General features: G+C 44.5%; 1 protein-coding gene and 1 non-coding gene across 2 annotated transcripts in view; both read left to right on the forward strand.

Moving 5' to 3' along the window:
* LOC126182661 (midnolin homolog) overlaps window positions 1-26,583 on the forward strand; it is a 780,673-nt gene that overhangs the window by 189,256 nt on the left and 564,834 nt on the right. The window lies entirely within an intron of this gene.
* Trnaa-cgc (transfer RNA alanine (anticodon CGC)) lies at window positions 22,681-22,753 on the forward strand. Its single transcript has one exon. It is a non-coding gene; the product is annotated as a tRNA-Ala (tRNA).

Consider the following 26,583-nt stretch of genomic DNA (forward strand, 5'->3'; position numbering starts at 1 on the left):
GCAGTACCTCTAAACAGACGTAAATTCATCAGAGAGCAGACGGAACACTATACAGCAGCTGCCCACCATATTACAGAGCTACCGCCATGTTAAAATGCAGGAAGCGGTCAGTCCAACGTGTGATCTTACTTGGCAGCGATGGATAAGTAAACTCGGCCTGTCTTTACAAAGTGAAGAATAACGACGTCTTACATACCCCCTTCAGTCTTCGTCAGTCCACAACGCATGGCCTCGGCCCCACGGCCTCCTTGCAACACATTTTCAGTGGTGGAAACGGATTCTGAAGCCACTATTTAAGTGCGAATATTCACGTTGCGCACCCAACGCCGGATTGTTAAAGAGTTAAACAGACTTGAAATACCGAAGTCTACATCGTTTGCAAACTATAACTATCTTATCTCATTGATACTGCCGCGGAACATACCGACAATACCGCGTCAAAGAGGTTGAGGCATTGCCGACGACTCAAGTTTACCGTCACGCATTGGCCAGAATGCCTTTGTAAGCAGCGGTCGAGAGGTCATTGACAGGCTTGAAATTGAATTGTTATGTAACCGATGCATGTAATTGGGGTTGCGTCAGATTGTATCAATTATATCCACTGCTCGAGGACTTTAGGCTTGACAAACAATGCCGAACTGTGAAACTGGAAGATGGTTTTTTTTTTGCTGCTGTGAGATGTGCAGCAATGGCGCAGGGACTCTATAGTACGAGATTGAAGGGCTTCAGAATAAAGCACTTTGGATAATAACAGACACGCCCTGGTTCGTTCCGAGAATACTCACAAACCGAGATGCAAACATTCCATCCACCTTCACCTTCAAGCAAAAAAAGAACTCTTTCCTTCCATAACAAATCTGATATCTCACTACACCATCTCATTTAATCACTAAGATCTGACTCCTCTCGAGTGAACTACAAACATCCAACGAACGTTATAATTCGCCATTTTATGTATAACAATTGACGCTAGATAACATACTGAAACTAAACTAAAAAAACGCATGTAAATAACCCCACATTTCTTACCCTTCATCCGGCCGCGGTGGTCTAGCGGTTCTGGCGCTGCAGTCCGGAACCGCGGGACTGCTACGGTCGCAGGTTCGAATCCTGCCTCGGGCATGGGTGTGTGTGATGTCCTTAGGTTAGTTAGGTTTAAGTAGTTCTAAGTTCTAGGGGACTTATGACCTAAGATGTTGAGTCCCATAGAGCTCAGAGCCATTTTACCCTTCAGGTTAAACAGAAGGTATTCAGGCAAAATCAACAGGTTCTTCAAACAATAAAGCAGCAGCTACTGACGGGTCGTTTGCCGAGTGAATACTGTTGATACCATCCTCGTGATGTGCTACCGCAACCTGGCTGCCCCCTACTGTTCTGGACTATAGACTACTGTACGGACTATTAACTGCTGTGCTGATAACGACTTTGTAAGGACTTGCAGACTTTATGATACTATTGTTCCACCATCAAGTTTGCTCGGCCACGCTGGTTCCATTCGTTCAGGTTCTGTGAACTGTAAGTTGTTCTGTGGTTGCCTTTAATTGTGAATTAATAAAAACTGCGAACGTTGGTATACTACAGCCAGATAAAAGTGTACAAAAACAGCATTGTCACTTTTATTTGTATTCTCAAATTTCCTTTCACTTAATACACATATGTTGCAACCTAATTCCAACTATTTCAGTCTTAAACTCCCCGTAAAAAAGTAACACGTCAGCGTAAATTCGGAGTCGTGTGGTAGTCAGTAACGGATGCTATCTCATATAATTCAGTTACTTACCTAGTGTTCATGATCTGTTGTGACTAATGTGTTCGGCCGGTCATCTTGCTGACCTAATACTAGCAGCATTTCCAGAAGTTCTCTTCGTGCACGGTGATGGTCCTGCAATTTACGGTTACTCGAGCACGCCGTGTTGCACATAATGCTGATCAGTGAACGGATAGGAGCGGACATCTTCCTTGGCTTCTATTCACATTCGTCTTAATCTCACTTGATTTCTTTCTGTTTCCCGACACCTGTCAGTGATGGAGCGTCTCTTGTTATACGAGTCTTGCTATCTTGTGAGTCAATATGCACTAGGCTACAGTATGCCAGTTATAAGATGTCAGTGCATCTTCTTTAAGAGATTGTCATCCGCTGATACAGTTAAGTGTTTTTTCCACGGTGAGATTCTGTATCATGTTGTCTGAACGTTTTTACGCTTTTTGGCTCCTCAACTGTACCGTTTCCGTAATATGGTGCTGACTTCATGGTATGTACAACAAATGACGGTAAATTAATTTAAAAAAGGTGGCGGTGCGTTGAAATCTAATATTATGTGATAGCCATCCAAATGTTGCTATTTGGCGTAATTGTGCGGACGGAAGATGATCTGCTTATTCACGAAACAATTCGCAAACGAACATTTTTAATTTCGTAGGCATTTTGCTACACTTTTCTCTAACACGTACGCAAATGTATGGCGCCAAACATATGTCTGCTAGCAAGAGCTTAGCCAGTGGTGGCCTAGATGTATGCAAGAAACGAACAGTCAGCCAGTCGAACAGTTCCTGTTGCTTCTAAAGCGCTAGAAGTTACGTCACCTACTAAACTTCTTATTACGGAAAATAAAAACAATTTATTCTCCTCCTTTTTCTTCTTTTACGTATGTTTCTCCTTTCATTTCTTCCACATTTCTCTCATCATTTATCTTTGTTCCTCTCTCCTTCCTTCTATCCTAATTTCTTTCTGAGTGGCAGTCGTTCCGCAGTATCTTGTGGAATAATTTAGAGTTCGCCTATGTCCCTTCCAACTTCCTTGCATCATGTGCTATCAATTTTAATTTTCCGAAGTACTGGTTGCTGCATCTAATCAGTACCTGGTGAGATTCGTCTTCATGGATGGAAGCTTAGCGGCATTCAGTTGTACTTCAGTAAAATACCGTTACTGAATAATCCATTCAGCTTTTTTATCGGTTATATTTAATTCACATGATGTACTTTGAAATTTTACAGTTTCATCTTCAGACTTTCTCGTGGGAGTCCAAACCAACCGAAACAGTAGCGCTACTGTCACCATAAAATATAGTAGTAATTGTTCTTCTCTGAACTTACATTGAAGACAAACATACAGTAGCCGAAGTTTCATGTCTGCCCCAAGAAAACTACAGCATGAATTATGCGGTAACAGTGTATTTTCTAAACATTAATTAGGTTTGTGGTCCATATGATAAAATATTTTAGATCTGGAAACAAGGCGTATGATTCCATTTGAAGGCATTAACCTATGTGGCGTCATCTGGCGTATTTTTCGGTAATAAAACAAATATTTCGAAGATGTGTCGCTGCACTAAACAATGCGTATGCCATGTATGGATTAGCCAGTGCAAGCATGAATTCTGGACGGGTATTCAACACACCGCGCCAAATTCTTTAAGTTTACATAAAGCGATTTGGCTTACATAATGAATTGAAATCTAATCTATAACTCTGATACACTAGAGTGCTAACTGCCCCATATCTAGTAGACGTATTCTACCGATCATTAATTTAAATAAACCTAATAATTGACATCTAATTGCTTGAAGATACCATATAATTCCATGAAAAGCAACGGAATAGTACAACATGTCTAAACCTCTAAGGTTTCTGTGTTTGTTTTCATCTACATTCAATATCGTCCAGTAGAGTGTTGTGTACATACAAATACGAGTAGTTAACTGAACTGGTAAGTTTATCTACTTGTGAGACGAGTCAATACCCATGCCATATTTCCCTGCTCTCCCTGTAGTATTGTGATGTCCGCAGTGTACTTGCAAACAGTAATAGAACGTATTTTACGAGACTGCGAAACAATGTGGCGATCTATAGGGGGAGTGCAATACACTCTTCATACTCAGGAGAAAACAGCTAGCAATAATGACTTACCACGACAAGGACGTCCTCACAAAACAACTAAACGTGATGACAGATTCATCAGAATTGCTAGTAAGAGAAACAGGTTCAAAACAGCAGCACAAATTCGCGCGTAATTGGTAGAAATGAACAAGAAAAGCCGCACGGAGTGGCCGCACGGTTAGAGACGCCATGTCACGAATTGCGCGGCCCCTCCCGCCGGAGGTTCGTGTCCTCCCTCAGGCATGTGTGTGTGTGTGTGTGTGTGTGTGTGTGTGTGTGTGTGTTTGTGTGTGTGTGTGTGTTAGTGCTGTCGTCGTCCTTAGCTAAGTTAGTCTAAGTAGTGTGTAAGTCTAGGAATCGATGACCTCAGCAGTGTGGTCCCTTAAGAATTCACACACATTTGAACAAGGAAAACATCTGTTGCGACAGTAAAAATAGCGCGAACATGATGTCTGCTTGAACGGACGTGTGACAGCTGGGAAAACCTTTCTCAAGCCCGTAAATAACATGAATAGACTCGAGTTGGTAGAAAACATTGCAAATCGACACATGAAGAGTGGAAGAAAGTTTTATTCATATGTGAATCAAAATTTTAAATTTTAGTTAATAGGAGGACATTTATTAGTCGATCAGTAGGAGAAAGTTTGTACCAGAAGTGAGTTCTACGTATAGGTAAACACAGTAGGAGTTCTGTTAAGGTTTGGAAGTGTCTTTCAGGAGACTGAGTTAACGACATTGTGAAAATAGAAGGGTGTATGGATCAGAGGCATACTTCAATATCATACGATATCATGTGGACTGCGCTTAAGGTTCACATTACAACAGGATAATGACAACGTTGGCCGACGTTCTTAAGACGTGTATTGCATCAAACGAAAAACAGAAACTGCTGAGAGATATGGTGTGGCCGTCTCAAAGCCTTTCTTGTAATCCCACGGAAATGATCTGGGACAAGGAAGGTAGACGTATACGGGAAGTTTACACAACAAGCAAGAACCATATGTGGAATGTCATTAAGTATGTATGAATCAAATGGCTCTGAGCACCATGGGACTTAACATCGGAGGTCATCAGCCCCCTAGAACTTAGAACTACTTAAACCTAACTAACCTAAGGACATAACACACATCAATGCCCGAGGCAGGATTCGAACCTTTGTAGAATCATATAGACTCGTAATAACTGCAAAAATGTATTGACGTGGCTCGAGTTTGTGAGGCAGTCAATAAACCCTATCACTATCGCACGACTTCTGTCACGTCAGTATATAAAACGCCAAATTAACGTGTAGTATACAACATGCCTTGATATACTAATTCAGCGCAATCGCTCAAAGTAGGTAGGAGTAACGCAATCTACGTTCTGCATGTAAAAAAAAAAAAGACTAAGCAATGGGCTTCTCATCCAGAAACCACATATGAAAGTTGTTTAATTGTGAGAAGATCGTGTTTTACTCCGTTTAAGAACGAGGAATATTTGTCAGCAGTATTGAAAGAATAGTAGCTTATCAAGAATTTGGTTAAGCGTCTCGCGATACTGTTGCACGCTTTGATCGAGGTCAAACGACCATCATTCGAATGTGGATTCTGGGTTTATGAGAGCCATATTCAACACCATTCAGGATCTCAGCTGCCCCACGCGACTGGCGCCAGAGAGGGGAGTTACTGTTCGTTCTGCCGTGCAGTATTGTACAGCCGCTGCATGTGCCTTTAATCAGAGAACTGACTACCGACGGCCAGCATTACGACCCTTGTTGCGGCTGTCCTTCACGCAGCAGCAGAGACAGGCGCGCCGGCAGTGTTGCGCCGAACGACAACACTGAATAGAGGAGAGATCCCGGTTTTCTGCACAGCCCCACAATGGTTGTATCCGTGTGTGGAGGCTCCGAGAAGAACGAACGTTGCCATACTGTATTCGTCACCATTATCTGGTCCCACGACCTGCGTGAAGTTGGATATACAATAGGATCATCTCTGGTTCATACAGCCAGTAATTTGGACAGCAGGAGCTACATTTCTGATGTTTTGAGACTATGACCTATCACTGGGGTACTCCCACCGATATCTTTCAAAACGTTAACGCAGGTCCTCTTGTTGCCCTTGCTGTCTTGACGTAACTAGGTGCAAAGGGCGTTCGACTGTTGCCCTGACTAGTGCGTTGTCCAAATCTCTCACTCACTGAAAACGTCTAACGATAAGTTTCTGAGGAAAAGGCATGCTACCACTCAGCAGCCAGTATGATTGATAAACTCTACCACAGAGGTGAAGCAACATAGAATGGTGTCTCCTGTTTGTCACTGAAGCTCAGTTCCGACTCAGCGCCCAGCCGGGTTAGAGGCGATGATGTGGCCAGTAGTGTCTGCTTGCAAAACCCCGTTTGTGTGAAAGTGAAATTTAACTGAATTTGAATAAATTATGGATCAGGCGCACACAAGTATACTCTATGGTTTATTACAAAAGAGAGTTGGAGTTAGAAGGCATTAAAACAATTATGTGAATTATAACTTTTCAACGATGCGCTTACCGATGAGAATTGCAAATTAAAACTGAGTTAGCAAATTTATTTAATGAGATAGAGATGCTTAATAACCTCATATCTGCATCAATGAATTCATTCGCAGTCTATGAGGATAACAGTGACTGTTCGTCTGCAAAAAGAAACTAAGAAGTGAAGAATTACTGACGAATATGAGACAGTGGAACCTATCTTGAATGTGAACTACATTACTTTTACTTGTCCTAATATGCCGGAGCTCCAAGCGCCACTTAAGAAAATCTTCAATGTAATGTGAACACGATGGAGACACTGTGATCCCCTGGTCTGCAGTCCAGTGCTACGATCGGGCACCTGAGGACTCGGACATTGGATCTCAGAAGACTCTCCCACTTGAGAGCACAGCAGCAACTTTTACCGCTGTCTGCGACGTGCCCGCACCTCATATTTTCTAAGTTTCCATCAAACAGCTTGCTCCTTCCTTCCCATCACCAAAATGCGTACACCAATCCTCTCAAATGTTACTATAGCCCATCAATGGCATAACTGTTTCCTTGAGAAGATATCGTGCCAAGAAACGGCGAAACATCAACAACCGGCCGCGGTGGCCGAGCGGTTCTAGGCGCTTCAGTCCGGAACCGCGCTGCTGCTACGGTCGCAGGTTCGAATCCTGCCTTGGGCATGGATGTGTGTGATGTTGTTAGGTTTAAGTAGTTCTAAGTTTTGGGCACTGATGACCTCAGCTGTTAAGTCCCATAGTGCTTAGAGCCATTTGAACCATTTTTTGAAAAATCAACAAGCCAATGAATTTAATTTCGTCTCCTCTTTTCTAAAAACCTTCGCATTAATAGTTAAATCCTCCTGACGTCACTTTCACACTTTTAACACCAATCGGTGCTCATACAGCCTCCAGCTAGCCTCGCATTGCAGGACCTGTGGAAATAAAAATTGTTCAAACGGCTAGTCGCCATATTTGTTGTAATTTGTGAACGTGAAGTAGGTGAGAACTGTTTTGTCATGTTTCCAGAAAGGCCAGGAGATGCTTGTCTACTGAAGTATTTCTTTTAGGAACTTACTAACGCCTATCTGCTGAAAGTTACATCTTCTGGAACGAGGGACTTTTATCTCGGCCATCCCACAGACTGTGTTACAAACTGAACAATGGCCTCTCCGTCTGCTCACTGCTTGGCAAAGCGACTTTCATCCTCATGTTTCCACGAAGGCCAGTGTGCTCACAGCTCTCCAAGGCTAGTTTCACTGTCCTTACCTACAATATTCACAGCATTACTTACTTCCAAAGCAAACTGATGTACCCAGTACCATTTTATATTACAGAAAGTTAAGAAGAGGAAGTGAAATCAGCTCATATGGTCATTGTAATACCATGATACCTGTTAAAGTAATTCACCTCCCCTCCAATTGCATAAGTAAGGCAAGTAAATGAAAAGTGGAGAGCCAAACGCATTGCCTCCTTTCAAGCCCTGTGCACCAAACTTCGCACCTTGGATATCTTCTACAAATTAAATATTTTTTCTTCTTACTACACTGAGTAAGTCAAATATAGTTATTTTCTAATCTTCAGTCAGCAATGCAGAATGCCCATTCATCAGTTTCTCTTGGACAAACCTTATTTTGTAGGTAATGTGAGAGTCGTGTAACGTGTTTGCACCCAGAAAGTCTGACATCTGTCGAAAATCGTTTAAGCTCTAAGTGCCCGCAGTGCGGTGGGCTGGTTAATCATGCATGCGGCGGCCGCTATGGCTCCCAGTTCGCATTCTGGACGGGCTGTGCGGCTCCTTCCGCCGCCCTCCGGCCAGGGCATAAATCAAGCCGTTAATCGCACCGGTGCGTAATACTGCGCCGATTTACGAGCCACGCTGTCGTCGCGCGGCTCACTGAGTCTTCCTACCAAAATCCCCGTCTTGTACGACTGTGTCCTTGTAGGGGACCACCTCGCTACTTGCAACATCCCCAGCCCCGTCTTCACGATGAAGGTACGCTGTTGATCAACAAATTTTCCGTACCCCTAGCAATTATAAGGAAAGAATAAAGCTTTCTACAAACGAAAGGACTCAATCTTACTGAGATCGGATACCTCCTTAGGAACTAGTGTTTATCACAGAGGAAGACGAGAGTTCAACATCCTATCGACAGGGCTGTCATTTTAGATAAAATACATGCTCGGAATGAAATGAGAATGAGAAGTAACTTAGCCAGGTCCATCTGTAAGGAGCCATCTCACATTTGTCTACCCCGAGTTATGGAAACTATTTAAACCTCAAATGTGGGTCGCCCGTTGACAATTTGTCACCTCCGCTCGGATTTGAGTAGAGTGCCTCAGTCGGCGACACTCTTTAATATTCCTATGCCGATATACACTACTGGCCATTAAAATTGCTACACCACAAAGATGACGTGCTACAGGCGCTAAATTTAACCGACAGGAGGAAGATGCTGTGATATGCAAATGATGAGCTTTTCAGAGCATTCACACAAGGTTGGCGCCGGTGGCGACACCTACAACGTGCTGACATGTGGAAAGTTTCCAGCCAATTTCTCATACACAAACAACAGTTGACCGGCGTTGCCTGGTGAAACATTGTTGCGATGCCTCGTGTAAGGAGGAGAATCGCGACATTGCTGCTCGCGTTGGTCGAGATCCAATGACTGTTAGCAGAATATGGAATCGGTGGGTTCAGGAGGGTAATACGGAACGCCGTGCTGGATCCAAACGGCCTCGTATCACTAGCAGTCGAGATGACAGGCATCTTATCCGCATGGCTGTAACGGACCGTCCAGCCACGCCTCGATCCCTGAGTCAACAGATGGGGACGTTTGCAAGACAACAACCATCTGCACGAACAGTTCGACGACGTTTGCAGCATCGTGGACTATCACTTCGGAGACCGGGGATGCGATTACCGTTGACGCTGCATCACAGACAGGAGCGCCTGCGATGGTGTACTCAACGACGAACCTGGGTGCACGAATGGCAAAACGTCATTTTTTCGGATGAATCCAGGTTCGCATCCGTGTTTTGGCGACATCTCGGTGAACGCACATTGAAAGCGTGTATTCGTCATCGCCATACTGGCGTATCACCCGGCGTGATGGTATGGGGTGCCATTGGTTACACGTCTCGGTCACCTCTTGTTCACATTGACGGCACTTTGAACAGTGGACGTTACATTTCAGATGTGTTACGACCCGTGGCTCTACCCTTCATTCGATCCCTGCGAAACCCTACATTTCAGCAGGATAATGCACGATCCCATGTTGCAGGTCCTGTACGGGCCTTTCTGGATACAGAAAATGTTCGACTGATGTCCTGGCCAACACATTCTCCAGATATCTCACCAACTAAAAACGTCTGGTCAATGCTGGTCCAGCAACTGGCTCGTCACAATACGCCAGTCACTACTCTTGATGAACTGTGGTATCGTGTTGAAGCTGCATGTACAGCTGTAAACGCCATCCAAGCTCTGTTTCAGTCAATGCCCAGGCGTATCAATGCCGTTACTACGGTCAGAGGTGGTTGTTCTGGGTACTGATTTCTCAGGATCTATGCACCCAAACTGCGTGAAAATGTAATCATGTCAGTTCTAGTATAATATATTTATTGAATGAATACCCGTTTATCATCTACATTTCTTCTTGGTGTAGCAATTTTAATGGCCAGTAGCGTACATCTGAAACTACAGAGGGAGCCACCATGCGGTGGTTGCTGTTACCTAGAGAGTAAAGGTGTCTAGCTGTAGTCCACAATTAGGCTAATACTTTTTGGAAATTGGCGTGTACAGAAATGAAAACATACTCGGAGAATGTGCAGAATAGAGTACCATTAACATCTCGGAGGATACCTTTAAGCCAGTAGCGTCCTCCCTTGTGTGGCAGGGCGGTCGGACCTGCATCAGATTCAGTCTGCGGAGGACCACAAGATGAATTGACAGCTATTACCAGTAAGTTACGACGGCAAAGCCTTCAATATCAGCATGTGAGTGAATTCCAACGGCGCAGAATGACTAGCCACAATGAAGAGAGTGTAATCTCTCTCTCTCTCTCTCTCTCTCTCTCTCTCTCGTGTGTGTGTGTGTGTGTGTGTGTGTGTGTGTGTGTGTGTGTGTGTGTGTGTTCCTTCTGCCACTTTCATGACTTGTCAAATTTATTTTGTTTACTTTGCGACCGTACGCTCTTCCATTAGCGACACTCATCAGTTAACTTAAGGTTGCGTCTGCGCCATCTGCGTGTGAAACGTGTAAACGTTGCTCAGTCCGTTACCGTATTTTTGCCGAGGCACAGAAGCTAGCTCCACATTTACTAGTTTCTTGTGGGGTGAGATCACTTTTTACACGAACGTGTTACAAGATCTGTATCTCTACCAATATTTTCGGTATTCGCTTTTTTTTCTTTTCTTCAGGGAAACGTCTATTCGCTCGTCAGTTAGCATGGATAGGTCATGTCTGTACGTGTTTTTCGCTCATTTGTTTTTGCCCATGACGTCATCGTAAGAGCGTAGCAGTAATTTTTTCAGGAGGTGTTGAGTGTAGGCGCATGTGCGTCATTGCTACGAATTCACGTTGTGCGAAGATATAAATTGGTGTAGGGTTGAAGCACATTTAGCAAGGACTTTCATGAACGTGTCATTATGAAGAGCTTGCGGAGTACTATGAGGACGCAAGGGGAGACATTGCCCGGAATATAAGCAGAAACCAGTATTAAATTGAAAAATAGCACAGATTCAGAAAATTTCGTTTCTCTTTACTCTCATGAGGCAATGAGTGCTATCGACAGAACTGACGGATGGTATGGGAAAAGTTCAAAGGAGGACACCTCGTTTTGAATTATCTCGAAATGCTGGAGAGAGTGTCACGGATACGTGAGTGTCTACACCTGCATCGAAACTGAGCAGCCCATATTATGGCGCGTGGCGGAGGATACCCTGTACCACTAGTTGCCATTTCCTTTCCTGTTCCACTCGCAAACGGAACGAGGGAAAAACGACTTCCTGTAGGCCTGCGTATGAGCCCTAATTTCTAGTACCTTATCTTGGAGGTCCTTAAGCGCAGTATATGTCGGAGGCACCAGCTTGAAATGCTACTTCTCTAAATTTTCTCAGCAGCTTTCCTCGTAGAGAATGTCGGCTTTCCCATTTGAGTTGCCGAAGCATCTTCGTAACACTTTCGTGTTGTTCGGACCTGCGACCGTAGCGGTCGCACGGTTCCAGACTTTAGCGCCTAGAACCGCTCGGCCACCCCGGCCGGCGGTATTATTAGTGTCCTGGTTGACACAGTCAACTCGTTTAAATATCTAGGCGTAACACTGCAAAGCGATATGAAATGGAACGAGCATGTGAGAACTGTGGCAGGGAAGGCAAACGGTCTGTTTCTGTTTATTGGAAGAATTTTAGGAAAGAGTTCAAAATGGTTCAAATGGCTCTGAGCACTATGGGACTCAACTGCTGTGGTCATAAGTCCCCTAGAACTTAGAACTACTTAAACCTAACTAATCTAAGGACATCACACACATCCATGCCCGAGGCAGGATTCGAACCTGCGACCGTAGCGGTCGTGCGATTCCAGACTGTAGCGCCTTTAACCACTCGGCCACTCCGGCCGGCTAGGAAAGAGTGCTTCACTTTTAAAGGAGACCGCATTTAGGATTGTAGTGCGACATATTCTTGAGTATCAGGACGGATTAAGGAAGATATTGAAGCAGTTCAGTGTCGGGCTGCTAGATTTGTCGCTGGTAGGTTCGAATCCTGCCTTGGGCATGGATGTGTGTGATGTCCTTAGGTTAGTTAGGTTTAAGTAGTTCTAAGTTCTAGGGGACTGATGACCTTAGAAGTTAAGTCCCATAGTGCTCAGAGCGATTTGAACTAATAATACCGTAGCCGAACATCGCAGGTTTGTTCTCCCTACTTATCGGCATTAACTTGTGTTTTTCTACATTTAGAGCTAGCTGTCGCTCTTCAGCCCAACTAGAAATTTTATCTAAGTCGTCTTGTATCTTCCTACAGTCACTCAACTTCGACACCTTACAGTACACGACAGCATCATTAGCAAATAACTACAGATCGCTGTGTCTCCTGTCCGCCAGATACATAGAGAAAAACAGCGGTCCTGTCACACTTCTCTCGGCACTCCTGGCGATACCGTTGTCTGTGATGAACATACTGGGTTCTGAAAGTTAAAATGTCTCATAGCCACTGAGATGTCTCTGAACCTATTCCATATGTTCGTACTTCCTTTAATCCTTCAATGCGGCACTGTCAACCGCTTCCCGGAGACCTAGAAATATGGAATCTGCCTGTTGCCCTTCATCCCTAGTTCACAGTATGTCATGTGAGAATAGGACAAGTTGAGTTTCGTATGAACGATGCTTTCTAAAACCATGCTGATTGGTGGACATAAGCTTTTCGGTCTCAAGAAAATTTCTTATATTCGAACTGAGTATACGTGCAAGGAATCTGCTGGTCCGTGCTTATGCCCTTCTTATATACTGGAGTGACCTGCGCTTTTATCCATTCGCTTGGGACTGTGCTCTGGTCAAGAGATACGTGATAAATGCAACTAAGTAAGGAACCAATGCCGTAAAGATTACTCTTTAAAAAACCGTATTGGGACCTGGTTATTTATTTGCTTTCAACTCCTTCAGTTTCTCTAACCCAGGTATGCTTATTACTATGTCATCGATACGGGAGTCTGTTCGATGGTTAAACGACGGTATGTTTTGTACGATTCTCCTACGTGAACGATTTCTTGAACGTGAAATCTAAAACTTTGGCTTTTGTTTTGTTATTAATAGCTGCGACATCAGACCGGTTAACAAGTGACTGGATAGAAGGCTTAAACCCACTTAAGTATAGATTCTTTACAGACGCGCGAATCTCTACTAATCTTTGCTTGTCATCACTTAAGAGTTCTCTTTTGAGCCGCGAGTGCAACAGCCTCTGCTACCTCAGCGTTTTTCAAATGTCGTTATTAAACCATAATGTGTCTTTTCCGTCCTTAATCCAATTACTAGCCATATAATTCTCCAGACCACGATTTACAATCTGCTTAAACTTCGCCCATAATTCCTCTGCGTGCATCTTACTGGAACTAAGTGATGTCTGTTCGCTGTCTAATTGAGAGGCTAACAACTGTTTCTCTGTTCTTCCTAACAAAAACACACGCCTAGCTTTCTTGACTGATTTAGTTGTTATAAAGACATCATTATCGCTGATCCCTGTTTCTAAATTAATGTTGTCGATAAGGACCGGCCTGTTTGTAGTTAGATGGTCTAAAATATTTCCGTTGCTTGTAGGCTGCCGAACAATCTGCTCACAATAATTTCCAGAAAACATGTTCAAAACTACTTCGCATGACTGTCTGCCTGTACCCCCTGCAATGAATCCATAGATATCCCAGTCTATACTCGGTAGATCAATGTCGCCTCCATCTAGTAAGGCATGATCTGAGTATGTAGATATTCCATCAATGAGTGCAGAAGTGTCTCAGCGGAATCATGGGGAACAGTAATAACATCTAACAATTAACTTGGTTTCGTATAGACCTATTATACGCGACCAGATATCTTCATTGTCACACTCAACTTCGACGTCAACAGAGACGATATTTTTGTAAGCTGCAATGAACATTCCCCCTCGTATGTCCTGTATCCTGTCTTTACGATATTCGTTCCATGACTCGCTAAATACCTTAGCGCTTTCCACTTCGTGTGGAAACAAATACTTTCACAATTTACTGACTTTCCTTGGTGCGTATCAACTGAAGAATATTCATCAGAGTATCTCAAACTACCACCTAGACTAAAAAACCTTCATGAGCACATCACAAGTGCTCTGCTACACGAGTAGCTGCTTCCTTTGTGTAGAGCACCCCTGACCTACCAAGGAGAGTCCTACAAATCACCAACCAATAACTGAGGTTTATAAACCTGCAGCCAAGACTTACAGAGTCGACGAATCCTTTGTTTGAGACCTTTTCCTTCGCTCCAAACCAAAGAACGCCATCCAACTCTGGGAACGATATTGCACGCCATGCGTGAGGCTAACAGTCTTCACCACTTCCGCCATACGCCTGTAAGAACTGAGGATAGCATCAGAGTCGGCCGCTGTGGGTGAGCGGTTCTAGACGCTTCAGTCCGGAACCACGTGGCTGTTACGGTCGCAGGTTCGAATCCTGCCTCGGGCATGGATGTTTGATGTCCATAGGTTAGTTAGGTTTAAGTAGTTCTGAGATCTAAGGGACTGCTTACCTCATATGTTAAGTTCCATAGTGCTTAAGGCCATTTGAACCATTTGCTAGCCTCAGAACCCATGCAACAGGCGTCGATGGTGGTGACATGAGCCATAACTTACGGAAGGCTGCAGGCAAGGCCGCCTCCACATCTCAGATGAAGGCCACCGACTGCATACAGAGTATATATAGGCTCTCTTTCCATCCCTGAACGCTATCTGCCTAAGGGACTCCACAATACACCTTACCTTGGAGCTCCCGGTAACTGGTAAACTCCTTCCCCCTGTGCCTGTCTGATCCTGCTGAAGGAGCGGCCACCTGTCCCCTCAAAGGCAAATGAGCGATGCCAAACAATGTCTCCACATTGGCACTCTATTTCGAGCTACAAGAACGCGTTACCACTCACCACTCGTCCTGCTGTGAGGGCGGATCCACCACGTCAGGTGTAGGAGGAGGTCCTTCTATAGCAAGCGACACCAGAAGTGTCACATGTGGCACGCCAAATTCTCCGCCACCGCTACATGCCGATGCAGCAGCCTGAACATGTCCGCCAATAGCCAAAAGCGTATTCAGATGTTCGCAATCTCCGGCAAGCTCCACCTACGTCCGCAAACAGCATGCGCACATCATAACCATCCTAGAATGACTAACCGTAGAAGTAAACTGTAACAGTAGATATAATCATAGATACGCAGATTGCTGCCCCCTGATGTGTCACCAACGGACCCTGACGCCTCAATGAGCTATGTAGCTGGCTGTTCAAAAGAAATGCAAACTGTGCTACAAATTTCCAGAATTTACACTTACAAAATCCGAGCTTACACGTCTTAAAACGGAAAAACGCAATAAATTTAATAAATGTACTACGAGGAAAAGACAGGAAAAGATAAACATTTAGCTTTCTGCTTAAAACAGTTGCGTTTTTCGTTCAGAAAGGATCTTTTCAAGAAAGCCGGCCGGAGTGGCCGAGCGGTTCTAGGCGCTACAGTCTGGAACCGCGCGACTGCTACCGTCGCAGGTTCGAATCCTACCTCGGGCATGGATGTGTGTGATGTCCTTAGGTTAGTTAGGTTTAAGTAGTTCGAAGTTCTAGGTGACTGATGACCACAGATGTTAAGTCCCATAGTGCTCACAGCCATTTGAAAAAAATTTTTTTTCAAGAAATTTACATCATGAACTTTTTCCTCTGAATACGAAAATACATTTTTGCTGTAACCATCCGTACGGGGATACGACATTGTAATAAAATAAGGGAAATCATAAGTCGCACGGAAAGATTTAAGTGTTCGTTTTTCCCGCGCTCTATTCGATAGTGGAACGGGAGAGAAATAGTTTGAAGGTGGTCCGGTGAACATCCGCCAGGTACTTAATTGCGAATTGTAGAGTAGTCTTGTAGATGTAGATGCAGAAACCTACAAAATAATGAAAGTCATCGTCTCATATTACTCGTAAGTATGATCAAAATTACAGAAACCTTAACTCAGAGGAAAGCTGGCAATGAAAGAAATCCAAGAGCCCTAAAAAGTCGTCCAGTGGAAAGCGAATGCGATAGCTACGGAAACGTCTAGAAGGAAATGGAAAAATCGTCATAAAGCGATTAAGTGGCTGGCCAATCGGGCATAAAACGGCCAGGGACACTCCAAAAGCTGCGGAAGGCAGTACAGAAAACACTGATTATATAGAAATAAATGGCAACGTGAGAGTAAATTATATATTAATAAGAAATATTTGTTATGGTTTTATTTCGACGTTTACAAGCAAAATGAACGGCACGTAGATCAACCGAATGACTACAAAATACTCCTGCAGAACACAGTTATCCTGAACTGCCACTAACTTCTAGATTATAATGACCGGAACTGCACACACAGCGCCGGCCTGTGTGGACGAGCGGTTCTAGGCGCTACAGTCTGGAACCGCGCGACCGCTATGGCCGCAGGTTCGAATCCTGCTTCGGGCATGGATGTGTGTGATGTCCTTAGGTTAGTTAGGTTTAAGTAGTTCTAAGTTCTAGGGGACTGATGGCCTTAGAAGTTAAGTCCCATAATGCTCAGAGCCATTTGAACCATTTTTATTTTATTTTATTTTTTTTGACACACAGAATTTTTTCACGCAATGAGTATTTGAATCTATAAAAATTTCATAGATAGACTCTCTACCAGTTATGTCTCTGTTTCAGACCGTCTCCCTTTCCTCCCTACCCGACCCAACCGCACCGTTCCCCAAAATGACGAATTTAGTTCACAATCTTGCTTTCTGCCTTGTTTTTAAACAAAACCTCGCCAAAAATCAAATGGTTTATGTTGGAAGGTGGCTACCCATACGTAGAAGCTTTTTCCTGAGATTTTCAAGGTTACAGGATACTTGCTGTGGAATGGGGGTCCCTTATTTTCACTCCTATTTCTTATAAAATATAGCCCGCCCTAAGATACGTAATGAAAAATAAGCATCTTGTGTACTTTTGAGGCCTAGCGACCAGTAACTAATTTTATACTGCGCCTTCTTCCCACAAATGGGAAGACTCGCCTCCACTATCCTCTGAACTCGCTAAAGAACGCTGCCGGAACCGGTCTGAACGGAACACATACCTGCTGGCGGCCGCGCTGTCACTCTACGTTGTTTCACTGCTGTTGGTTCGCCGTAGGTGTTTCTATTCTTGGCAAGGCACGCGAAACGCTCTTGTAGTAGTTTTCTATTCACGTTGTTTGTAGGAATTTACGAGAGCGCAAATGTTTCACAATGAGCATTGACGTCAAAGCATTGTTTTGGTGCTCTTGTTGCCACAAGAACACGCGTGCTTGTATGTGCAGATCTTTTCTGTACCTTTAGACATTGAAAACAGTTACTCGAGCCTCTGCTATTTCACATTCACTATATATAAGAATATTTGCATTATTAATGATTTAGGAAAATTGTAATCTACTTACTCCGCACTATGGAATCCATTTCTGGGGGCCCACTTTATAATGATAGCAGCGCAGTAGTGACTAAGAACCCAGAAAGCATGCCGGTTACTGAATAGGGCCAAAATAATTTTCCTTATTTTTTTAAATATTGATGCTGTCAGTAATGAACAGAGTGCTACACTAAGACGACAAGTAGTAGATAAATCACATTTGGTGTGAGCTTTGATGCTAATGAATTACCTGAGAGAGTCGAAATATGTGATACAGGTTGTCGCTACAATCCAGATCTTTTCATTTTACCTACCATGCCTTATCAGCTGATTCACACCTAGAATCACACCCTAATCTGCCAGTGTGTTTCCTTCATTGCTTCAGACACTTGCTATCACACGACAGCGCAGTACTAGCTGACACCAGGAAAATGTGTCTACGTGACTACTCTGCAATTCACACTTACGTGGGGATTGGGAAGTGGTTGTTATTTCCTCCAATCATGTTCGTTTTAGTTGACTACAGATACTTGCAATTAACTCAAGGATAAACTGGGTCCTATGATCGAAATGATCTGCCCTCTGCCGGCGGCCTTGTCCTTTGATCCCTGCTTTCCAGCCATTAATGCACTCCAAACTAGGAGCCACGTTCTACTTCGGTCCTTTAGGAAAAATATTTCTGTCTGATTGTCATCATCAGAATCATCACCAGCATCAGCATCCCCATAATCAGTCGACCGAAAACCACCAGATAAACCTCTCCTGTAGACTTCTCAAAGCATAACATTACTGTCTGCTTCTGCATGCGCTCTACGACTGCAGATAACTTGACAAAAAGAAGATATTGGTTGATACGTCACTTTTCGAGCTATCAGGGAATAGTCAGTTTGATACTGGAGGGAAGTTTGTGGGATGGGGAAATAAAATTGTTGAGGGAAGAACGTTACCATGAATACATTTAAAAAAAACTTAACTCTCGAGGTTGCTAACGCACGCTTGTACAGTGACGCTCGACGGTGGAAGGGGATGGGGAGGGGGAGGGGAGGGTAAGCCGGTTCGAATACTGGTGGTGGAAAAAGTTTTCATTGGAAGTATTTGGTCGGCAAGTGCAGAAGAGTTGGTGGAGTAAAGTTTATGATCACTGGACTTGGCGGTGGATCCCCCAGGGAACGTCTCACACCAGACGAGTGTAACTCCTATGTTTGCGTGGTAGAGTAATGGTGGTGTACGCGTACGTGGAGAACTTGTTTGCGCAGCAATCGCCGACACAGTGTAACTGAGGCGGAATAAGGGGAACCAGGCCGCATTCGCCGAGGCAGATGGAAAACCGCCTAAAAACCATCCACAGACTGGCCGGTTCCCCGGATCTCGACACAAATCCGCCGGGCGGATTCGTGCCAGGGACCAGGCCCTCCTTCCCGCCCGGAAAGCCGTGCGTTAGACCACACGGCCAACCGGGCGGGCTTTGTAGCACCATACAGCGACAACTTCAGACTTGGGGTAAAGATTGCTGTACACACAAGCGCCTCTAATACCCAGTAGGGTTCATGTCTGGAGAACATGCTGACCACTCTGTCATTATTCTGAAGGAAGATGTGCACTATGGGGGCGCGAATTGTCGTCCATGAAGACGAATGCCTCGCCAATATGCTGTCGATGTGGTTGCGTTATCGGTCGGAGGATGGCATTCACGTATCGTACAGTCGTTACGGCGCCTTCCATGACCACCAGCAGCGTACGTCACCCCTAAACAGCAGGGAACCTTCAACTTGCTGCCCTCGCTGGACAGTGTGTCTAAGGCGTACAGCCTGACCGGCTTGCCTCCAAACACGTCTCCGATGATTGTCTGGTTGAAGACATTTGCGACACTCATCGGTGAAGAGAACGTGATGCCAATCCTGAGCGGCCCATTCGGCATGTTGTTAGGGCCATCTGTACCGCGCTGCATGGTGTCGTGATTGCGAAGATGGACCTCGTCATGGACGTCGAGAATGAAGTCATGCAGCCTATTGCGCACAGTTTCAGTCGTAACACGACGTCCTGTGGCTGCACGAACAGCGTTATTGAACATGGTGGCGTTGCTGTCAGGGTTCCTTCGAGCCATAATCCGTAGGTAGCGGTCATCCACTGCAGTAGTAGCCCTTGGGCGGCCTGAGCGAGGCATGTCATCGACAGTTCCTGTCTGTCGGTATCTCCATGTCCGAACAACGTCGCTTTGGTTCTTTCCGAGATGCCTGGACGTTTCCCTTGTTCAGAGCCCTTCCTGGCACAAAGTAACAATGCGGACGCGATCTAACCGCGGTACTGACCGGCTAGGCATGGTTGAACTACAGAAAACACGATCCGTGTACCTCCTTCCTGGTTGAATGGCTGGAACTGATCGGCTGTAGGACCCCCTCCGTCTAATAGGCGCTGCTAATGCATGGTTATTTACATCTTGGGGCGGTTTTAGTGACATCTCTGAACAGTTCAAATGGCTCTGAGCGCTATGGGACTTAAAATCTGAGGTCATCAGTCCCCAAGAACTTAGAACTACTTAAACCTAACTAACCTAAGGACATCACACACATCCATGCCCGAGGCAGGATTCGAACCTGCGACAGTAGCGGTCGCGCGTCCCAATACTGTAGCGCCTAGAACCGCTCGGCCACGCCGGCCAGCCTTAAAAGTATTAGCTACTTCTTCACTTCTTGTGTATCTTTACGACAGAGTATTGAACAGATCTTAGAAGATGAAATCGTTCGCTCATTAAGCCATCGCAGGGAGCTATATTAGCGACGCCTTTCACCCAAACCATCATTTCCATAGCCAAAGCGACTCTCCCTGCTCCGTTACTATAACTTCTAATGCATCACATAGTAACGTTACCATTTGTGTTTTTCGTCTGCGTATATAGTCGCGAAATGGTCATTTATCATTGGAAATAATAATCTTTGCACAGCTATTAAGTTGTCACTCATGTTTTGTGGACTATCTGTTCGATAGTAGCCGGCCATTGTGGCCGAGCGGTTCTAGGCGCTTCAGTCTGGAACCGCGGGACCGCTACGGTCGCAGGTTCGAATCCTGCCTCGGGCATGGATGTGTGTGATGTCCTTAGGTTAGTTAGGTTTAAGTAGTTCTAAGTGCTAGGGGACTGATGACCATAGATGCTAAGTCCCATAGTGCTCAGAGCCATTTGAACCATTTTCTTCGATCATAATCTGATTTATGATGGCCTAGAAATCCGAAAGCCGGTTGAAAACGAAATATAAACTAAATGTTGTTGTGAAACATTACTTCTCTGTATTTCAGTTTTTAATCGAATGATAACTAGTATATTAAGCAACATCAAGCATTTTGAACAGCACTTGCAGCTAAGTGACAGTCACGATCTCGCTCTTCCGGTGAGCTAAAGCGTCAGTAAGCTACGTCTGACCGCTGTATCTGCACTGAGTAGCACATTAAAAGATCAGATGCTGGTAGTACAGCAGCGTTAAGGTGGGCCGTTAGCGAGAGCCTCCGCGTCCTGTCACGCAAATCAGCAATAATGACAGCGGCCCGACACGTGCACTTGAGCAGCTAATGGCCGCCCTCAGTGTTTAGCGAGGAGATCAGATGCCGCCGCCTGCGTGACCGTCGGAAGCTCGCCGGATAAGCGCCTAGCCTCATCTGCAATGCTACCCTTGCCTTACGGCCAGATTGTCATACAGTGTAATCTTTTAGGCGCTAGGTACTCCAACAGTAACAGCATGTGGCTATACACGATGAATTTCAAGTTACGTAGCATACTAACAGATGTACGTACCTTACGAGTGTAGGAAATTTATCGTGAATTACAGAATTAAACCGTCAGAGAGGCGTAGGTGTTCTACTATTGAAGTAACAAAACACATTTGTCATAAAACTCTACTACACTGAAGCGTCAAAAAGACTGGTATAGGCAAGAGTATTCAAATACACAGATACGCAATCAGGCAGAATACAGCGCTACGGTCGACATTTGTCATAAAACTCTACTACACTGAAGCGTCAAAAAGACTGGTATAGGCAAGAGTATTCAAATACACAGATACGCAATCAGGCAGAATACAGCGCTACGGTCGACAACGCCTATATAAGACAATAAGTCTCTGGCGCAGTTGTTATATCGGTTACTCCTGCTACAAGGGTAGATTATCAAGATTTAAATGAATTTGAACGTGGTGTTACAGTCGGCGCACGAGCGATGGGACGCAGCATCTCCTAGGTAGCGACGAAGTGGAGATTATCCCGTACGACCATTTCACGAGTGCACCGTCAATATCAGGAATCCTGTAAAACATTAAATCTCTGACATTGCTGCGGACGGAACAAGATCTTGCAAGAACTGGATCAAAGACAACTGAAGAGAGACGAGAAGTGCTACCCTTCCGCAAATTGCTGCAGATTTCAAAGCTGCGCCATCAACAAGTGTCAGCGTGCGAACCATTCAACGAAACATATTCCGTATCGGCTTTCGTATCCCAAGGCCCACTCGTGTACCTATGATGACTGCAGGACACAAAGCTTTACGCCTCGCCCGGTTTACGCCTCGCCCGGGCCTTTCAACTCCGACGATGGACTGTTGATGACTGGAAACATGTTGCCTGGTTGGACGAGTCTCGTTTCAAATTGTATCGAGCGGATGGTCTTGCACGGGTATGGAGACAACTTCATGAACACATGGACGCTGCACGTCAGCAGGGGACTGTTCAAGCTGATACAGGCTCTGTAATTGTGTGGGGCGTGAGCAGCTGGCGTGTGATATGGGACCCCTGATACGTCTAGATACGACTCTGACAGGTGACACATACGTAAGCATCCTGTTTGATCGCCTACACCCGTTCATGTCCATTGCGTATTCCGACGGGTTGGGAAATTCCAGCAGGACTGTGTGACATCCCACACGTCCAGAATTGCTACAAAGTGACTCCAGGAACACTTCCGAAGGCCACCAAACTCCCCAGTCATGAACATTATTGAGCATTTCTGTGATGCCCTGCAGCATGCTGTTAAGAAGAGATAACATCCCATCGTACTTTTACGGATTCATGGCCAGTCCTGCAGGATTCAGGTGCCAGTTCCCTCCAGCCCTTCTCCAGACATTAACAGAATCCATGCCACGTCTGTTGCGGCACTTTTGCGCGGATATTACGCAGATGTACAGTTTCTTTGCCGAGCGAGGTGGCGCAGTGGTTAGCGCACTGGACTCGCATTCGGGAGGACGACGGTTCAATCCCGTCTCCGGCCATCCTGATTTAGGTTTTCCGTGATTTCCCTAAATCGTTTCAGGCAAATGCCGGGATGGTTCCTTTGAAAGGGCACGGCCGATTTCCTTCCCAATCCTTCCCTAACCCGAACTTGCGCTCCGTCTCTAATGACCCCGTTGTCGACGGGACGTTAAACACGAACCACCACCACCACCAGTTTCTTTGGCTCTTCAGTATACTACGATTGAGACAGCTGGAAGAAATCTTTTCGCTTCTTTACGTCTGTTTGCTTTTTCCTTCTTCAACAGATAAGGAAAATGATTAAATAGGGGAAGTTTTAGACCAACAGTTTCTGAGACTCGCCATTTATTTCCGCAAATATTTTACAAAAACTGTTTGCATCCGCGCAGCTTCTTAACAGCCAAGGGGAAGCTAATAGTATCTGCTTCTTATCCTCACCATTCTTTCAAGAGAAAAGAAAATGAGACGTTAGCAGATTTAAAATTGGGGATGAGCGACTAAATGATGATACAGAATTCTTGACGAGAAAAATGCAACCAAAACGATTCACAAAACTAGACGGAGAATGTTATGTCGCAGCCAGGAGTGATGTGATGTACAGGGATTGGACATAAATATGGAAAAACCGCGAAATACGCATGCTTGGACATAAATTCAGAAGCTAGCCACGCCTTCATGTCGCTCTTATATTTGACCACGAATGGCACCTCTGCAGTGTCCTCAATACGTTTCAAGCCTCAGTCGTGGTCAGAAAAGTGTTCTGTATAGGTGGGAGTGCATTATGTCGGAACCAAGTGAATTCGAACGTGGGCAAATTGTTAGTGATAGTATGGCGTGTGCTTCCGTAACCTAGGTAGCCATGTGTATGGTGTTTCAAGAGACACCGAATCAAAAACTTATACCTCTTACAGGGAAAGCGGAGGAACATCATCCGCTGAGTCACAACGCGAACGAAAGTGTGTTTCGAGTGATTGTGGCGGGCCAGTCACTGAAGAATAATGTAAAGGAGAATACGAGGTTGACATTTTCAAAAATTACTGCGGAACTGAATGCTGCACTCGCGAACCCTGTCAAAACAACACGAAGGGAGTCTCATGAGTAGGGAATTACCGAGGGGAGCTGGGATTCCAAATCAGTGATACAAATGGCCGCAATAGGAAAACGTGATGCCAGAGCCATAAAATCAGGACTATGGAGCAATGGAATAAAGTCGTTTGGTCGGATGAGTCACGTTTCACACTGTTTCCAACTTCTGGCCGAGGTTACGTCACAAGAGTGAAACAAGGAAGGATTTGGTTGATGATTTGAGCAGCCATATTCCATTACTGACAAGTATTCTGTGACCACCTTCGATGATCTAGTCCATCCCATGTACAATATTTGTTCCCTGCGTTGATGCTGTGTGCCAAGACGACAACAGGGCACCTGTTCACCGGACCGAGACTCGAATTCTGGATTTTTGCCTTTCGCGGGCAAGTGCTCTACCAACTGAGCTACCCAAGCACGACTCATGCCCCGTCCTCAGAGCTTTTAATTCCGCCAGTACCTCGTCTCCCACCTTCCAAACTTCACAGAAACTCTCCTGCTGTGTGGCAAGCAGAGAGTGACACAAGAAATAATCAATCTTCTTCAGAATAGACGAACACAAGTAATACTTCTGGTCCTAGCGACCGCTACTAACAACAGTCTGTCAACTGAACTGCAGTGACTGTTGATCTCTGAGCTACGTAGAGATTGCTAATGAAGAGGCTACGATGCGTCAGATAACGAAATGGCTAACGGTGAAGCTACTATCGAAGTGGGTGACACCAGTCGGGCGCGGCGCTTACGTCTTCTCACCTAACGGGCCACAGCTATCGCGTTGTCATCCTGGAGGAAGGTCGGTCAGCGTGTGATTGGCTGACCTCACAGTCTTCACCTTAGGTACTGAATCGAACTGGGGAAAAATTAAATTTTTGTAAAAGACGATTAAAAAAAGAGATCAATTTACATGCATCAAGGAATTGTCAATTTGGTAATAGAAGTAAATGTCAGGGGTAAAAATTAGAGGGGAGTACCACGTCTTGTGTACATAAGCAGATGTAGATGGGTGTACCTAGCAGTAGAAAGAGAGTCTAAGGTGAAGAGATCAATCAAACCAGCTTTCGGACTGAAGAGCACAACAAGAACAACAACAACGAGAAATTTTTATTCGTCACGATTCGTCCAGAACTGCGTTAGATGTCTTCGGAGGTGCTGCTGGTTCCACTTCGTCTTTGCGAGTGACAAATCAGATGTCGGATAGTGACATAAATTCCGCAAAAAAGGGGTCGTGTTATAGGTTAACATGTGATCGGCTGAGATAATCATTGTCGGAGATAAAACTTAACTATCGAACTGTCATCTGTCGTGTCTCCTTTCTCAAAGTATTTATGTCGCTCTCCGGCAGTCAGAAAGACTCAGCAGACTATGGATATGTCCGTCACAGCTCTGGACGAAAGTCAGGATAAAAAAAAAAATGCTTAGACCACAACGACACAGTCTTGCCAGTTCACCACAGTTCACCAGCAGCTAAGACAACCGGTCGAGAAAGCCTTCATTTCACGAGCAACAGAGGAAGTTAAACTGCATAGTTACGTGTTCGTTGCTAGTCTACTCTTGACTATAGTTTTTGCTCTACCAAAACTACGTTTCGGTACTTTTGTACACTACGTAAATGACGCAGTAAATGGTAGAATTACCATTATTATTGGTAGCATTGGACGAGGTGGAAATAAACATAAGTGAATATGTAAGCTTTCATTTTTGGTTGCTTTGTACATAATTAGAGTAGCACATCATTCACTTTTCGTCAATTGTGTATTTTATACCCTTACAGAATATAAATTGCACTTCATAAGTAATAAAAATTAGTTGAGCGCGTAATTACTGCCCGTTTTTGTAACCGAAACAATTACTTTTGATGCAAAGATAGTTTACAAGCACAACCATTAAAAAATCTGTGTAACTATTATTGTTATTTTGTACTCAACAGATCGTTCATCATCATGATCAAAGGCAAGAGTTTCTTGTTGGTTTTGCGTTTAATTATTTTTCCTTTTGGTTGAGGAAATTTCGTTTTCTAGCGCTGTATGATAAATTTATTGCATGGGGGCTTAATTAAATTTTTATGAAAAAATTTTTACTGTCTGTCCGGTTACGAAGTCTCGTAACCGGTTGGCCCTGACTAGTATTTGTACGCAATCTGACTGCTTAGAACAACAACAAAGAATGAAAGAAAATTTTCGTTAACACAATTAATTAATTAAGTCCCCAGCAACTATAAAACCTACGAAACCAAAACACAAGTGTAATTGTTCTGTGTGTGGGAGTGTGATTCAATGTACACATCTGGCACGGTTCTTCTTCAACAAGACAAGAAATCTTAAATATCATTTATACTGAAGTAATTAAAAAATAGAAATACTATAATTGCGCAAGAAAACCAGAATTACACTCTAATACAAGAACACAAGCCAGATGCTTTGTTGACTGAACCTGTAATGACGCATTATTCAAGACATTGAAATAATGAAAAAAAAGCGAGTTTGTTACCTTCATATATATTGATGAAAAGCACTCTAATCATTACAATATCTCCATTGGAACAACATCTGCTGTGTAGCACATCAAACAACTGCATAAAACATGGAACAAGCACTCATTATTACAACATCTCCACAAGCACTCTCCACCACGACCTCTCGACAAGAACTCTTCACCACGACATCTCAGCAAGCACTGCACTCTGCAACTTCTCAATAATCACTGCCAGTGGAGGCGGCGGAACAAAACTCTCTGGCGCGATCTCTGGCGCTGTGGCTCAGTGTAG

The sequence above is a fragment of the Schistocerca cancellata genome, chromosome 1 (genome assembly GCF_023864275.1).
Source record: "Schistocerca cancellata isolate TAMUIC-IGC-003103 chromosome 1, iqSchCanc2.1, whole genome shotgun sequence".
Classification (NCBI taxonomy): Eukaryota; Metazoa; Arthropoda; class Insecta; order Orthoptera; family Acrididae; genus Schistocerca; species Schistocerca cancellata.